Source organism: Gossypium hirsutum, chromosome A02, assembly GCF_007990345.1.
Source record: "Gossypium hirsutum isolate 1008001.06 chromosome A02, Gossypium_hirsutum_v2.1, whole genome shotgun sequence".
NCBI classification, from domain to species: Eukaryota; Viridiplantae; Streptophyta; class Magnoliopsida; order Malvales; family Malvaceae; genus Gossypium; species Gossypium hirsutum.
Window position 1 is genome coordinate 66,565,137 of NC_053425.1, and position 16,777 is coordinate 66,581,913.

At 36.1% G+C, this 16,777-nt stretch overlaps 1 pseudogene; it reads left to right on the plus strand.

The window, feature by feature from the left end:
* The first annotated feature begins 15,156 nt into the window (after window positions 1–15,156).
* Window positions 15,157–15,247, plus strand: LOC121216453 (uncharacterized; annotated as a pseudogene).
* The last annotated feature ends 1,530 nt before the right edge of the window (window positions 15,248–16,777 follow it).

Sequence of the window (16,777 nt, forward strand, 5' to 3'; positions counted from 1 at the left end):
GAGAAATTTTTTTCTTTGTTTTTCTTTCTAATTTAGGCTAAATGAAGGTGAGAAAAGGATGAACAAAGATCTTCTCCTCTCTTTTCTTTAGCTCACGGCAATGGGGGGAAAAAGAATCAACTACACACTTTTTTTTGTGTATTCATCATACTCCTTTTCATTATTTAATTTCCATGCCTATTATTTTATTTTTTTCCACCCATGATGCACCAACAAAACATGTCTATGACATGTCTTGGCCATCAAACTTGGTCTACCATGCTTGTCATGGCCGGCCACTACTAGTAGGGGGGGAATTTGACATGCAAGTCCCCCCTTTGTCCACATGCACTAATAGGTCCTCACACATTGACCTATCACATTTTAGAATTTTCTCACATAAGTCCTATTGACTAAATTCACATGAAATCAACCAAATTGAAGCTTGAAATTTTCACACATTCATAATTACATATTCTAGACAATAAGTATCACATTCAAACATTTCGGTGACTCGGTTTAGCGGTCCCGAAACCACTTCCCGACTAGGGTCAACTTTGGGCTGTCACATATTTTATGTTCATCTTGCTGAAAATTCAAAGAAAAAGAGAGAAAATAAACTTTGTAGGGTTCGGCCAAACCAATTGATGATTAAGGTATGGTTTTTGATCTGTTTTTGATAATTTCTATGTTTCTATAATCGCTGCACTGCATTCTATCAAGCCCATGCCTTAATTTTTGATTTTTTTGATGATTTTGAAATATGCTGTTGATGAAATTGTGAGCTTTGTGATGTTAGTTTTTGGAAAACAAAAGATATGTGTTGGGTTGATATATTTTGTCTTTAAGTTTTTGATGAATTTGAGTAAAATGGGAAAATTTTGAAATATGTAGATTGAGGGACTAAAATGTGAAATAAATGAAATATGTGGACTTGTATGAGTGCTATGAATATTCGGGTAAGCATAAGTATATGCAAATTTTGTGCGTTTTGTGATTTTTGTGATTAGGGACTAAATTATCAAAATATGAAAATATGAGGGCTAATTGTAAATGCCCTAAATGTGTGTTTGTAGATTGATTTGAATGATTTGGTGAATAAAAGAGTTAAATTTGAATTTATATAGATTAAGAACTAAGGGAAACAAAATTAGATCGGGGAAAGTCGAAAGTCGTCGAGTAGCCGATTTTGTTTATCCGAATCCATGCGAGGTAAGTCGATATACAAATAAGCGTGTTTTGAATTGAATTATTACTATTAATATGATATTGAACATTGATAAATGAATATATGAGTTGAGCATGAGATATCCGAGAAAGTATCGACAAAGTTTCAACGTCTGAAAATCCCCGTACAAACCATAGGAATAGTTAGGATACATATGTCATGACATAGGATCCGATATGTGTTTTCGTGTAAGACCACATTTGGGATGTTGGCATCGACTTATGATTTACGTGTAAGACCATGTCTGGGACATCAGCATCGTATTTGATTTCGTGTAAGATCCTGTCTGGGATAGTGGCATCGAAATTTATTTACATGTAAGACTACGTCTGGGACGTTGGCATTGTATGAGCTTTCCAAGCTATCCGCATATCCTTATGATTCTGAACGGTTCAACGAGCATTCTAAGAAACGAATGATTATATCTGTTGTATATCCAATTTAGGTACATTCGAAATGTATACTATGTTTGAGAAAAAAAAGTAAGAATATGTACAAGTGATGATATATGTTATAAGTATGAGAAAATATGCTATATGTGTAAATGAATTGGGAATATGTTAAATGTATATGAACTATGTGGTTTGAGATAGTATTTGGCCAGGGAGTATATGCAAATTGATGATGCTTTACTGTTTTGAATGTTAAGTTTATTTATATATGGCTTACTAAGCTTTTGAAAGCTTACTTTGTGTGTTTTTCAATTGTTTTATAGATATCGTAGCTATCGAGAGCTCGGGGATCGTCAAGGATTGTCACCATACTATCGAACCTTATTTTGGTACATTTTGACATTGTGAATATAAGAATATGGCATGTATAGGCTAGAAGTATTTGGATATGTTTTGTAATGTATATATCATGCCATGTGATATGGCTAGTTTGTGGTTGAACTTATGGTTTGATTTTGGTATATGTTATGTGATGCAAATTATGCTTATGTGACGTGTTTATGAATGACCAAAAGAAATTGTCAATTTGGTAAGAATTGATATATGTTATGAACATGAGATTGATTGATAATGATATGTCATGAATGTTGAATGTTTTGATTATGAAATGGTTGAAATTTGATGTGCAATTGGTGCCTATTTGATGATTGTAGGGAGGACCCTTAATGGGTGGCAAATTGGCCTTGTAAATGGCCTATTTTTATCCACATGGGCAGATACACAGGCGTGTGTCTCAGTCGTGTTTCTCGAGGGCCATTTCGAAATGAGCCTGAGGATACCACACGGTCGCACACACGGGCATGTGTCTTAGTCGTGTTGCTCGAAGGCCATTTCGAAATGAGCCTGAGCATACCACACGGCCACACGCTCGGGCATGTGCTAGGCCGTGTGGCCAAGTCAGGTTTGAGCACGGGTTAGACACATGGGCGTGTGACTGGCCGTGTGATCTAAGTCAGTAGCCTCTCTAATTTTCACACAGCTTGGCACGTGAGCATGTCTTGTCGCTGTATGGAAAAGTCGGTATGTATGCCCTGTTTTGACACTGCCTAAACACACGGGCATTGACCTGTACAAATTTGAAAAATTGTTCAAGTTTGAAAAAAAATTGTATGTGTTCGGTTTAGTCCCTACCTCTTTCTAATGTATGCTTAAGGTCTCGATAAACTAAATAAGGGACACTATAATGATGTTTGACTATGTTTGTGGATGAAGTTATTGAATTGTTTGTAAAATGTTTTGATTTATCTGGTAATACCTTTAACCATTGCCTAGCGACTGATACGGGTTAAGGGTGTTATAGGTATGTACGTAAAGTTTATAAGCATTGACTTCATGAAATTGTGAGTTCATGATTTCCACTAGAATGATTTTGTGAAAAACTTCTTACTATTGGTCTATACTTGTGATGTATGAAATTCATGGCAAATTCAGTTGAAGATCATGTGATTGGCTTTCGGGCCAAATTGGATTATGATATAGCATGTTTTATTCACTTAAATTATGATTTATCGAATATGAGAATAAGGAAAGATTGGTATAATTGCCTATTAAAATGGTTAGGAAAGCATTGGAAGGTAAAAGTTTAGGTAATTGAAATATTTTAAGATATATGCTTGAAAATATGAGTACACATAATCAATGTGCATGTTTACAATGAGGTTTCAAATGATTTGTTAATTGTTGTAATATGCTACAAAAGAGAGATTACGGTTGTTAGGCTAAAGTCAAGACATGTTAAATTTTGCTTCCAAATTGATATAGCAAACAATGTGACTGAATATTTTATAACTATAAGGTTTATAGCAATTTATATTAATTTGTTTTATGTTTATACTGTAGGCTTGGTAAATGATTGGTAAGGGTTGCTTATTACGTTCATACGGACTTACTAAATTATATAGCTTACCCCTTCCTTTCCCATGTTTTATAGTGCCGTGAAGCTAGCTTGAGTTGGAGATCGCCAGAGATCCTATCACACTATCAAGCTATCATTTTGGGTATTGATGTATTCAAGTATTTTGAGTTATGTAATGTACAGAGACTTGGTCTTTTGGTCATATGTGTCATTATGAGTTTAACCAATATATTGGCTTGTAAGGGTCAAAGGCTTGATTTGATATTTGGCCATGTAAATTGGCTTAATTGGCTAACATGGTTGGGAGCATAAGTACATTCACATATGTGTTAATGTCTATGGTGATATGATCATAGTATGCTTGGTGAATGTGAATTGTTTGGAAATGTGATTTATGGCATGAATGTGAATGTTTGGTAATATGGTCTATTGATGAGATGATAATTTGTGTGTACAATAAGGTACTAAAAGTAGTTAAATGAAGACTAATGAAGGCGAAATTGACAAGAATAGTTTATAGCATGATAAATGTTGTGTGTATGATAGATGTCGATATGGTACAGATATGTGATGGTCATAATTATGAATGGTTCATGATTCATTTTGTATATAGCCTTAGAAGTTGGCTAAAGTTGGTTATGAGTATATTTGTATTAATGTCATTTGTGAATGTGGAAACTTGCATAATTTCACGTGGAAAGGTTGGTGTTTAAGCATGTTTGAAAATAGTATGAGAATGACATGTTATTGTATTGGTTGTGATTATTTGGTTACTCTTAATGCTTGAGTTTGTCCCATGTGATGTTGAGTTGATATGTGCAAGTGAGGGTGGCAAAATGGCTTGGTAAACAGCCTTGTTTTTGTCCACAAGGGTAGACACACGTGCATGTGTCTAGGCTGTGTATGACACACAGTCAGTCCCATAGGCATGTGATCCGGCTGTGTGTCCCCCGCACCTAAATTGTTGCAAAACAAAATACTCAGTATCGAGCACACGGGCATGAGACACGGCCATGTGTCTCAGCTGTGTGAAGGACACGGCCTCGGGACACGGGTGTGTGTCTCGGCTGTGTGACTTCAATTTGTTCTTAGGTGACAAACAGAGAGTTAGACGGGTTGGGGACACGGGCATGTGTGACCACACGGCCTGCCCACATGGGCGTGTCCCAAGGCACACGGGCGTGTGACCCCTATTTTAGCAAAAATTCTCCAAGTGTCGTAAAATTTTCTAAAGTTCTCGGTTTAGTCCCGAATCGCTTCCAAAGCATGTTTTGGGCCCCATAGGCTCATTTTTGGGACGATGTGATTGATTGTTAAAAAGTTTTAATTTTTTTCAAAATTTACAACTTAGAATGTATGTTTTCTTGTGTTTACTCGGCAATGAACAACGTTTGTATAGAATGAAGACAATACAATGCAAGGTACCATGCTAAGGCCTATAGACACAGGACATGTAACTTCTAAGGAGTAGATTTAGTACGATTTTGCTAAGGCACTATTGAATGTAAGGGTAGATTCTTAGTAATCCCAACCTTCCAATCAACATCGTAGAGCTTCAATCCGTTGTCGTAGAATCTTTGTCATAGCATTCTTAGTTATTTATTTATTCGTTTGAATTTTATTCACATAATTACTCTCATGATTGCCATTGCATTTTTACTCTTGCTTTGTCTTAGCATTTTCCAATATTAGTCAGTATATATTTCACACTCATCTTATTATTTTAATTTATCACTGTGTATTTAACTCGGCTTTGCCATAACATTAATCCTTATCATAACTTGACCATTTCTATACCTAATTCAATCCTTGTGGAGACGATCTTAGTTATTACTTTATTACTTGATTCAACATGTATACTTGCACAATTTGCATAATTCACACGTGACATTTATGCATCTATGATGCCTTTGGTGTGGTGTGGTTACCCGAGGATCTGGGTCAAGTTACTTAGTTCATCGGGGTAAAATTTAATAGAATGTATAGTTAACCTATGAATTACTTGTTTAGATATGAGCATATCTATGTCAATGATATGTGGATTATGGAATTAATAAGTTATTTGTGATAAGGGTTATTATGTTATATATTGATATGAGATCATGAACTAATGTGAACGTGTATCTGGCTATTAGGAAATTGTATGTTATCTCTTTATATTTTGATGTCAGATAAGGTAAATTTAGTTTGATGTTTTAAACTATGAACTTACTAAGATTGTTAAGCTTACTTGTTTCATTTATGTTCTTTTGTAGTTGTCTAAGTTGCGGACTAACTGGACAAATTAGAAGAAAGCTCACATTATCTAGCTATTTGGTAGCTTTTATATTTTGTTTTGGGATGTGGCATGTATATATATATGTGTTTTGTTGCGAATATGTAAATTTTATTCTATAAAAGTTATGAAGTGAAATATTTCGTTCTTCTTGGTAACACTCCATAACTCTAATTCGGTAACAGAAAGGGTTAAGGGTGTTACAGGTTTGGGATGAAGTTGTTCACGGATGGGCAATACCAAATTTTGGTTCATTCCTACCTTGATGACTTCCTGGGGTTGCCAGGCCTAGGGTTTATTTCACGTTCTTCCTTTCCCAAATAGTTGATTCATTGAGTAACCCTACAAATAAGTCAATAGATCATACCTCCAGTTGCTAATCCCTTATAGGAGGATTAGTTCATCATATATTTCATAAAACAATATGGAGTTGATGTAAAGAGAAAACATGATAAATGGTTTAAAGTGTAGAGTATAAGAAAATGCTTGATTTGTATTAAAGATGGAAAACAAATCCACGGAGTTTGATGGTCTCCACAAATCAGATCTCTTGAAAAAAAAATTGAAAATAAACTCTAAAAACCTAAGAAAGAAAGAAAACTAAACTAAGTTTAAAAGAGAGAATTTAGGTTAAGTGAATGATGTCTATAACATATGCCAAAAGAGTCTAGGTAGTCATCCTCCACAACCCTAGGATGTTCTCGAGCTTTAAGTTTGATTGTGCAAACCAAAATGCCCCTGTTTCATATTTGATTTCCATACTAGAGTCGATGTCGTGACACACCAAAACCTATGTCACGACATAGTAGTCAGTTACTCCTTTTGGGAAATATTCAGAGGTATGTCACGACATCCTTAGGCTATGTCACAACATTAAAGGCAGTCTTGAGGTTTCTCCATTCTGTCCCCTATCTTGCATCATTGGTCCTCCCATGTTGCGATGTAGCGACCAATATCAGTTTAATATTCCTTTTAAAAGTCTCTTGCACACTCACAAAGTGTGTTTAGCTTACCTTTAGGCCTCATTCGGCCCCTAAGGTCAATAAAAGACTAAATTTTGCACATTTTATTAACTTATTAAAACTTAAGAAAACATAATTCAAATATACTGAAAATGCTTGTTTTTAAGCTCATAATGTGCGATAATTAGTTTAATTTGCAGTACTGAATTACGATAGATCAAACTCCCCCAGACTTAAGTCATTTCTTATCCTCAAGGAACATAAACATAAGTGATAAATAAAAATGACGACCCTTGAGCAAATAGGATACAAGTATTGACTTCGGAGCACATGACATAGGCATTTTACATTCAATCAAAACTTTAACATGATGAAAAATTCATTTACCACTGTTGACCACAAACATCTAAGTTTAGTATGTTACAAAGTATACAAGGATTAAGGGGCTCACATGTAGTGATCCATCAATAAATCATACAACTAATCTGATTATCTGAGCAAAATACAAATAGTCATTTATGTGTATGTTTAGTCTGAGGTCCATTCATATATAACAATACTTAGGTCATATAGGACTTTTCAGCTTGTAAAGTTCTGAGGCTTAGGATAGGTATGGAATTCAAAGATAGTAAGAATCAAGAGGGTTACAAACATGAAAATAGTTTGGTACATCGTATTGATCCCTATTCTTCCCCCCTTAGTGACCCTTACCCACTCACCACCTTATTTCTTCTTCTCACCTTCCTTGTCTCTCCATATATAGGAAGTCATAGCATGACATAGTAACTACAACTAGCCTTACAAGTTTTTGTGCACTAATGAATGAGTTTTTCTTTCTTTTGCGACGTTGTGACTTTTCTTCTTTCCAATACATCACACTCATAAATGCCTTTTCGCTAGTTTAAGACTTTTTCTACTCGTACTAATTTTCTTTTAGGATATTTCTTTTTTGTTTCACACATTAGGTTAACTTATAGTTCCTATATGACATCAATCTTTCCTATTTCACTCTATTTTTACAAAATCCTTGATGATGTATCTACTTAACTCAATATGTATGGCCAGACGTTTATACTTGTGCAGTGCAAGACCAAAGAAAAAAGGTAAGTACAAATTAACATCTTCAGGCATGGGGTCTGTAATGAGGTTCATCAATAAGTGTTAACAGGCCCAAAAATTGGTACTAAAGGTGAACTACAAATAGGTCAGTTTTTTGGCTCTGGATGTGTTTCAAATATTGCCTTAGGTCATCCCTGAATATCTCAATGTGCACAAATTTAATCAGTCAAACAAACTCAAATCCAACCATTTATCATTCATACTAGCATGCTTGTTTCATTGTATTTTCCATATCAATATAGCTTAATATCTATTTATAGTGTAAAATATAGAACTTAGTAGTCTAATAATAAAAAATTTAAAATCACCTACCATCTTGCCATATGAAACAACCCAAACCCGACCTAGATGTTATGGCCAAATCTGGTGTGTCACATTGGAGTGCTTTTCGAAAACTTACTTTAGCTGATGAAAACCTGTTTGGAAATTTAAAGCCTCTCTGTTAGAACTCAAATCATTCTAGTTATTCGTCATTCACTTTAAATTGTCATTACTTGTAAAACTCTGTTTGTTGCGGAAGAATTTTGGAAGTGTTGCGGAAACACAGTGTTTTGAAAATAGATATCATTTTGGAAAACTGCGTTCTACTTTTAAACGGATATGATTCATGATAAGCAGAAATCCCAAATTAAAAGCTAGAAATTTAAAGAGGCCTTATTACATAATTTAAAACCCAAAATGAAATTTAATAGCAAATAAATGCCAAATAAAAGAAAACAGGAGCAGTAGTGTTGCCATCTTCGAGTCCCTCGCAGCACCGATCCGTCTAAGGATTACCTATAAGTAAAAATAGTTGGGTAAGTTTACGAAAACTCATTGTGTAATCCCAGTAATGAAAAAATAGTGAGTAACACAGTCTGGGCCTAAGCCCTATTCAGAAATAATACAGGGTGGGCCTTAGCCCAATACAGTATCAATTCAGTACAATGATGCAACCCAACCAAAACTAGCCAACACACCACTCAATACCAACCAACACACCATGTGGGGACAAAGTCAACCCACCCTGCCAACACACCAATATCACAGCAAAGCTACCAGTAATAATATCGCAACAAAGCTTCCAGTATCAGTAACGCAACAAAACTGCCAGTAACAGTATCGCAACAAAGCTGCCAGTATCAGTATATGTGGCCAAGCCACCAGTACAGTACACTTCCTCCATAACAGTATCCCAACGCCATGCAGAATGTCATGTCATAAATCATACAAGTATGTAGGATGTCATGCTCAGTACAGTCAAATCGTAGCACAAATCTACCATTTACCCTCGAGGGGTAACATAGTCATTTTATCCTATAGGGGTATTTTGGTCATTTTACCTACCTTGGGGTCTAGGTACGAATATCGACCCATCAGAAGGACTACAGTTGCCTCGAGTGACTCGTGTAACCTTAATGGTCCTAACAGTGCAAATAGGCCCAGGGCCCATTTTGCGGCCCAAGTGGGCCCACACGCTCTTGCGGCCCATCAAGCCCAACAGTTACCATGGCCATGTGAACTACATAGCCCAATCCAGTAATTACCATATATTGCAAAATTTATCTGTGTGAAGCCCACAAGCCCATTGGGCCTATACAGCCCATTTTAGCCCATCGTGGCCCAAAACGGCCCAAACCCATGAGAATGCTCCTTGAAGCCCCTACAGTCGAACACCCATATTTAGTGGGCTTGGTTTACCACATGTGAGTTCACACACCCATGTGGCCAAAAGGCCATTCTTTCGGCTTTTCGGCTTTTGCCGTTCTATAGTCTATTCAGTGTGTGAATACACACCTATTTGCGAAAACGAGCGAAAGCCCACGCACTCCAACCTATCGCAAAAGAAACGTTGGTTAAATATCTAACACACGTGTTTAAGAACCCTAACTGAAACTTGTTCCAAGAGATTACTTACTATTGCCTTGCGTGAACGAACAAGATTATAGCCCGCTTAGATCGTGACAAAAGTTGCTAACAGACCCTCGAATATTATATGCATGATAGTGAATCCATTACACTCGCTGCCTAACCACAAAGGTTGAATGACACAAACCAACCCAAAGAAAATAAACTTTCAATGAAGCAAAAGAGTATTTGGCCAAGATCCAAGAACCTCAACCAAAGTGTTTCAGTTCAAGAAAATACCAATGAGTAGCGTTACCTTAGAATAAGAGATAAAAGGAAGATTCTGATTGCCTCAGGAATCCTAGCGAACTTCTTCACTCCACGCGTAATACTACATCCAAAACAAAAGCACCATAACCAACGAGGGAAGACATGGAATTCGACATTTAGGAAAAGAGGGGATAAGCCGAATAGAACAAAGACAAACCAAGACTTACCAATCCGTATTCGACCACTCACCAGCGAGAAGGCTTGAGAGGATAGTACGAAAGAAAATGGAAGAAAAGGAGAGGAGAAGAGGGTACAATCAGCTAGGGGAAAGTTGATTAAGAGAAAGGGAGAAGAGAGGAGGAAAGGTTCGGCTATGGCAAAGAAAACTAGGAGAAGGTGAAGTGATGGAGAGACGAATGTAGATTAAATAAGGTACCAGTCGGTAGAGCAGAATCAAAGTAAAATTAACATGAAGCATCCCCAAACAGTCACAAATAAGTTTTGGCTACTAAACCAGCACAAACAAAAGAGATCGAAAAGAAGCAAAAGGATTCAACTACTGAAAAAGAGAGCAAGCAGTAGCCAAATTCGGCATTAAGTGCCTATGACTGAATTTGGCACAAGAAGAGTCCTATTTTCAGCCACCAACTCCCTCTCCCTTACTCCTTGATCCACTCCCTGATTTTCTCCTAAATTTCCTCCTGTCCACCAATTCAAACATTTAAAAATCTCCCTTTTTACTCCCCCAATTTGGCTAACAACAAATCTTATTCAAACCTGTTCAAATTCTTGGTGTTTCAGTCAAACAATACTTCTTCCCATGGCCTTTAGCAAAAATAACCTCCATTTTCTCAAGCAAGGATTCAAACCTCAGACCACTAGCATATACAACATGCCACTTACCACTAGATCAGTAGGATTTTTGTGTCATACTTTTCCAAATTAAACTTATAACCCTACTAGCCAAAGATAGGGGTTTTATCCTTAAAAACCAAAATTTTGTGGAAGCCAAGACTTGAACCCATGACTTCTCATACACTTCCAGAGCACACAACCACTAAGCCAAACACTCGTTGTTCCCATGCTCAAGGCCCATTCCTTCTAGGCCCAAATTCGAGGTGTTACACCAAATTTATTTCTAAACATAAGCAACCTATGTACATGCTCCTAACTAATAACTTGTATTTCTACAAGCTCACGTATACATAAGACAAGAAAAATAGAAAAAAACATAAAATATTTGAAACACAATTTCTATGCTACCCCCCACACTTTAGTTGACATATTGTCCTGAATGTGTTGCCTCTAAAGAGATAAGGAAAGAAGGTACCTGATTGATCGTTGTCATTCCAACAGCTAATGGTGGGTGCTCCTTCCTTTGGTCGTGTAAGGCTCAAATTATTTGTGTCTTTTTACATAGAAAACTTAAAAAAAATGTAATGGAACTAAAAATCTACTTATTAATTCTACTCCTACAAGGAATAAATCAAAATCATCCAAAAATTAATACAAATCTTCCCAAAAACAAAAATTTTCAATCATCCTCTTTAAAATTCATCTTCTCACTTCCGTCATCCACCTCATTCTCTTCGCTTTCTTGCCCCTCTTCTTTTTATTCCATATTTATATGCCCAAACATGTTAGGTGTATAATTGGGGACCTGAATGTTGTTTTGCCTAGAAATTCTTGAAAAATTGTTCCTGACTCTTACATCCACTGAATCATCCAATCTAACTTTGGATGACTACTCTCACTAACTTCCTGTTGAGCTCGTGCCAACCTTTATGACAAAATTGGTGTAGTTGTAGCTTCTTGTTGTCACTTATTCCAATCTTTTACCTATTTGGTTCGTAGCTCAATGTATTGTTAGAACAAGGTGTCCCCGATGATATGTCGGGAAGGTTTCAGCGACTACTCAGTAGATGTCATAGGTACACCGGTCTTTTTACATAAGGCAATCACTAGATGGTGAAAGAAAACTTCCATCTTCTAGCCACTAATGCATCTCTTCATGTTCTGGTGGATCCATTTGCCAGTATAGACCTACTTTTTCTGCAAAATAGCATAGAGGAAAATTGCTTTAAAGGTATTAACGCCAAAAACATTTAAAGTAGGTACTATTCTTGTGCACAAAAATTGAATCGACATCTTAGGTTCTAGAAACATAATAGCTTTACGAAAGGACACGGGAACATTCGTACCTGAGCGATATTCCCATTAACCCCTTCCTTCAGTTAAAAAGATTATAATGTTATCCATATCTATGTCTCAAAAATATTCTAAATCAGTTTCATTAATAAAATCATTCTCATAGTATGGAGCATTACAAAAGTCATAAATAATTCAAGGGGTTATTCTCACTTTATTCCCTCGCATAGGTACTATATCCTCCATATGGACTTTAGTGTTTTTAGACTCCTTGTCCCTTAATGATGCATAAAACTAGTGTTTTTAGACTCCTTGTCCCTTAATGATGCATAAAACTCTTGAACAATAGGGACCACAACATTATCTTTCAAGATTGTCCAAAAATGTTCCCAACTATGATATCTAACCAAAGGCCATATTTCCTTAGACAAAATCATTAATGGATCGAATCCCCTCACTTGGATAAAGGTTTTTCTTGTAGTTCAGTAAAATATTTTTAATATTTAGGTTTGTAAAATTAGGGGGTTTGGAACTGTCGATGGATCAAGTACATTGGTTCGTCTATAATCAGTTTATCAAACAATATTTAGTAGAATAGTAACAAGTTTGAGTTAGGAACCCTTAACCTCAAAGAAATCTTTAAAGTCCTTGTCGAACACATTAGTTTATCATTCCTTTGGTTGCTCCCATCATTTGCCACACCAAAAGATTTTGAATGATGAGGGATTTCACTCTAATTAAAAGAAAAGAGTGAGAATTAAGATTTTAGGGTTTAAGAGGTTTAAAAGTTTAAGAAGATTATAGGGTAAAGGGGTATTTTTACTAATACAAATTGGGTAAAAATAAGTGTTTAGCTATTGGGTTGCGCAACTAGGTCGGGTCAACCCTACAAAAAATTGCAACGATGTCACAATACAAGGGTTCCGTGTCGTAACATCCCTAGCAGCTTACTGCTGTCATGACATAGGGGTTCTGTGTAGTGACACGTTCTTCAATTTGGAGAACATAGGAAAACTATCTTCTTCATTGCGACTCAGTGCTATAATGTCACGGCATCGGTATGTTTCCTGCATTCAGTGTGTAGTTTCAGCCCAACTTTCCATCTTGAGGATGCCTTGGTCTTAGAATAAACATGTATTAGATAAAAGTTAACATTTAAACTATGTGGTAAGTTAAATATACAATAATTTATGAAATTAAGCAACGATTCAAATAATTTTAAGTTTTATTGTCAGATTCATCGAACACTATCTTTAATTCATTGTTGGACGACTCTTGCATTCTATCAGTATTAGTACATCGTTCTTCGTGCCATTCCACATTCGCTCACTTTTCCTTTTCCTTAAACCTATTTTATTCTTTTTGTATGCATAAAAGGAAGAGAGTCCCTTAACCTAGGAATGTTAGAAACAGATAATTTCTTACATTCCCTAACTTTATCCTACCTTCCTCTTCACTTGGTTGATGACCACATTTAAAAATGTTTGTTTCACTATTAAATTTCATGGTTAACTTGTTCTTCTCTAAATCAATGGTGGATCTAGAAGTGGCCAAGAAGGGTCTACCTAATAACATTGATATTTCACGATCTTCTTGAAAATCAAGCACTACAAAATCTGTTAGGATAATAAAATTACGCACTTTGACTAAGACATCTTCTAGTACAGCTTTAAATTGTGCTGAAGACCTATAAGCTAACTATGATGTTATTTGAGTAGTTTTAAGATCCCCCAACCCGAGTTATTCAAAAATTGATAGAGGCATTAAATTACTATTGGCTCTTAAATCACATAGAGCTCTATTAAAACAAATGCTCCCTATTTCTATAGGAATAGTAAAACTTTCTAAGCCTTTCAGGTTTTGAGGCACCTATCTTGAAATGATAACACTACAGGAGTCACTTAAATTAACTTGTTCCCCTACCTTAATTTTCTTACTCCTAGACATCATTTCCTTTAGTAACTTGGCGTACTTAGGAACTTTCTCAATAACTTAATTAAAGGTAGGTTGACATTTAATGTCTTAAACTAGGTTAGAAGCTTACAAATTCATCCTCATCCCGCTTTTTCTTTTCTTCAAGTCTTGAAACGAATGGGATCTTTGTGATTTTGTCATCTTTAGGTGTATCTTTTTCAGGCACAACTGCCTTGCCATTACCTCTTCTAGTTCTGGTTCATCTTCAGTCTCTGGGAATTCCTCTTGGGAGTCATCAGTATTCTCTACAACTAGCTCCAGAGTAGGGTTTTTAGGCTACTTAGTACTTTGCTGGATCGAAGTGCTATCGCCTTCATGTGCTCCTTACCTTCCCTCCTTGGGTTATCTTCCATGTTGCTGGAAATACCTGTGCCAATTTGTCTTTTAATGTCACCCACCAAGGTCATCAATTAGCTCATTTGATCCTTGAGTTTATTAAATGTTCTTGTTGAGTTGGTGCACTTAGACTGCACCTGCTTGACATCAGTTTCCATTAACTACATCTCTCCCTCAATTCTATCTAGACGTTGACCACATGTAATGTGGTCACTTAGGTTGACCCTATCCTAAGGTTTCCGCAAATAGAGAGGTTAATGATTAGTATTTTTATCTTGATTTGAAATGTTACCTCCTCATTGGTTTCATTCCCATCTCAAATTCAGGTGATCTATCAAACCTGGATTATACGTATTTGAATAAGGTCCCACCCTTATTCCTGATGTAATTTACATCCTCGGTAGGATTTTTGATATAGTGGAAGAGTGGTTTATCTCCCTCATCCGTAGACAGTGTAGAAGTAGATTTGATACAGTTGAGCCTATTCATTAACTCTTAATATTTGTCATCCTCTTGGATATTTTTACTGTAACATGTTTCTGGCCATATGTGAATCATTTAATGGGCTACTGACAGGAGTTTAAAACCATTTTCGCAATTATTTTGTATGCATCCTCGTACGTTCTGTTCATAAGGGCTCCTCTTGTTGCTCCGTCTAATCCAGATAGTGTGTTTGCATCCAACCCGTTATAGAATATTTGGAATCGTATCCACTCAAGAAATCTGCAGTACGGGCACTTGGATACTCTTAAAATGTTTCCATGCCTCATAGAAACTTTCTCCTGCCATCTGTCTAAAGACAATAATCTCTCTTTTGATCTGAACTGCTTTGCTGATAAGGAAAACCCTTTGTAAGAATTTCCCAACAAGTTCATCCCATGTCGTGATAGACCATGGTGCCAACGAATCTTAGCCAAGAAAGACATTATCAATCAAAGAAATAGGGAACAAAGAAAGACAAATAGCTTCATCAGTGACCTCGTTATACTTAAAGGTATCAAAGAGTTGGAGAAACCATTTTAAGTGATGATTGGGGTCTTCTGTCATTGTGCCCCTAAATTGTAGACTATTTTGAATCATTTGAATCATTGTCAGCTTGATCTCAAAATTATTAGTTGTAATCACTGGCCCTGTTATGCTCTCTTGATCCATGTCCAGACTTGGCTGTGCGTAATCCCTTAGAGTTCCTTCGTTACGCACCATGTATGTGTTCTTGGGTAACTGCGACGGTATTGTATCTTAGGGGTTATTATTAACTTTGTCTAATAGCAGATTCTCACATGATAAAGTTGCTTATAGTAGGTGATGGTGGATCTTGCATCTACTATTGTTGTTACTGCCAACGGTTTCTACGAATTAGTCTCTCTAGATTTGTAACTAGCTTGATAGGTGTTCCCCTACTACGAGTCATACACTAAACTCAGAAAAATAAGGTTAATAACAATAAAGAAATTAAAATCGTAGCTGTAACTCAAAATTTCCTAATTCTTCTAATTGAGTGTAAAAATTAAAATCAAATTAGTGACATTGCCTTCTCGACAACAATGCCAACAACTTAACTGCCTCTGGACATACCAATGTTGAGAGTGTGAATACTATAAAAAAATATAAAAAATACAAGACAGTATCTGCAAGTATATGAGTTGAGTTGCAATATAGTTTTACAATGAAATAGGTGAGTACTCTGAGGATTGTGCCCAAGAGAGGCAAGTGCTAGATCAATTCTAACCTAAACACTAAAAGATCTAAATAGTACTTTAAATCATTTATAGTACGTGAATAAAATAAACTGCTTTTTAGGATTTTTATAATGATAAAATAAAATAACATAAAAGAAATAAAGTTCTAGAGATAAAAGAGTAGAGTGATAAAAGAAATAAAGTTCTAGAGATAGAAGAGTAGAGTAAATCAAATCTTGATTATGGGTGACCAGCTCGCTTCGGTAATCCCAATCAACTATTGTCTTCGATTCCTCGTCAATCAACTAGTTGCTACATCTTTTGATTCTCCACTAACATATCGAGTCAACAATGACTACTTATCTTCTAACCTCACAGTCCAGACTGGTTTGGGGTAAAGGTGTTCACGAATGAGCAATACCAATTTTGGGTTAATTCCCACCTTGATGACTTTTCGGGGTTGTTAGGCCTAGGGTTTGTTTCATGTTCTTCCTCTCCTAAACAACTGATTCGTTGAGTAACCTTACAAAATAGTTAATAGATCATACCTCCACTCACTAGTCCCCCACAAGAGGATTAGTTCCTCATGGCTTTCATAAACAATATGGAGTTAATGTAAAGAGAAAACATGATAAATGGATTATAATGTAGGGTTTAAGAAAATGTCTGATTT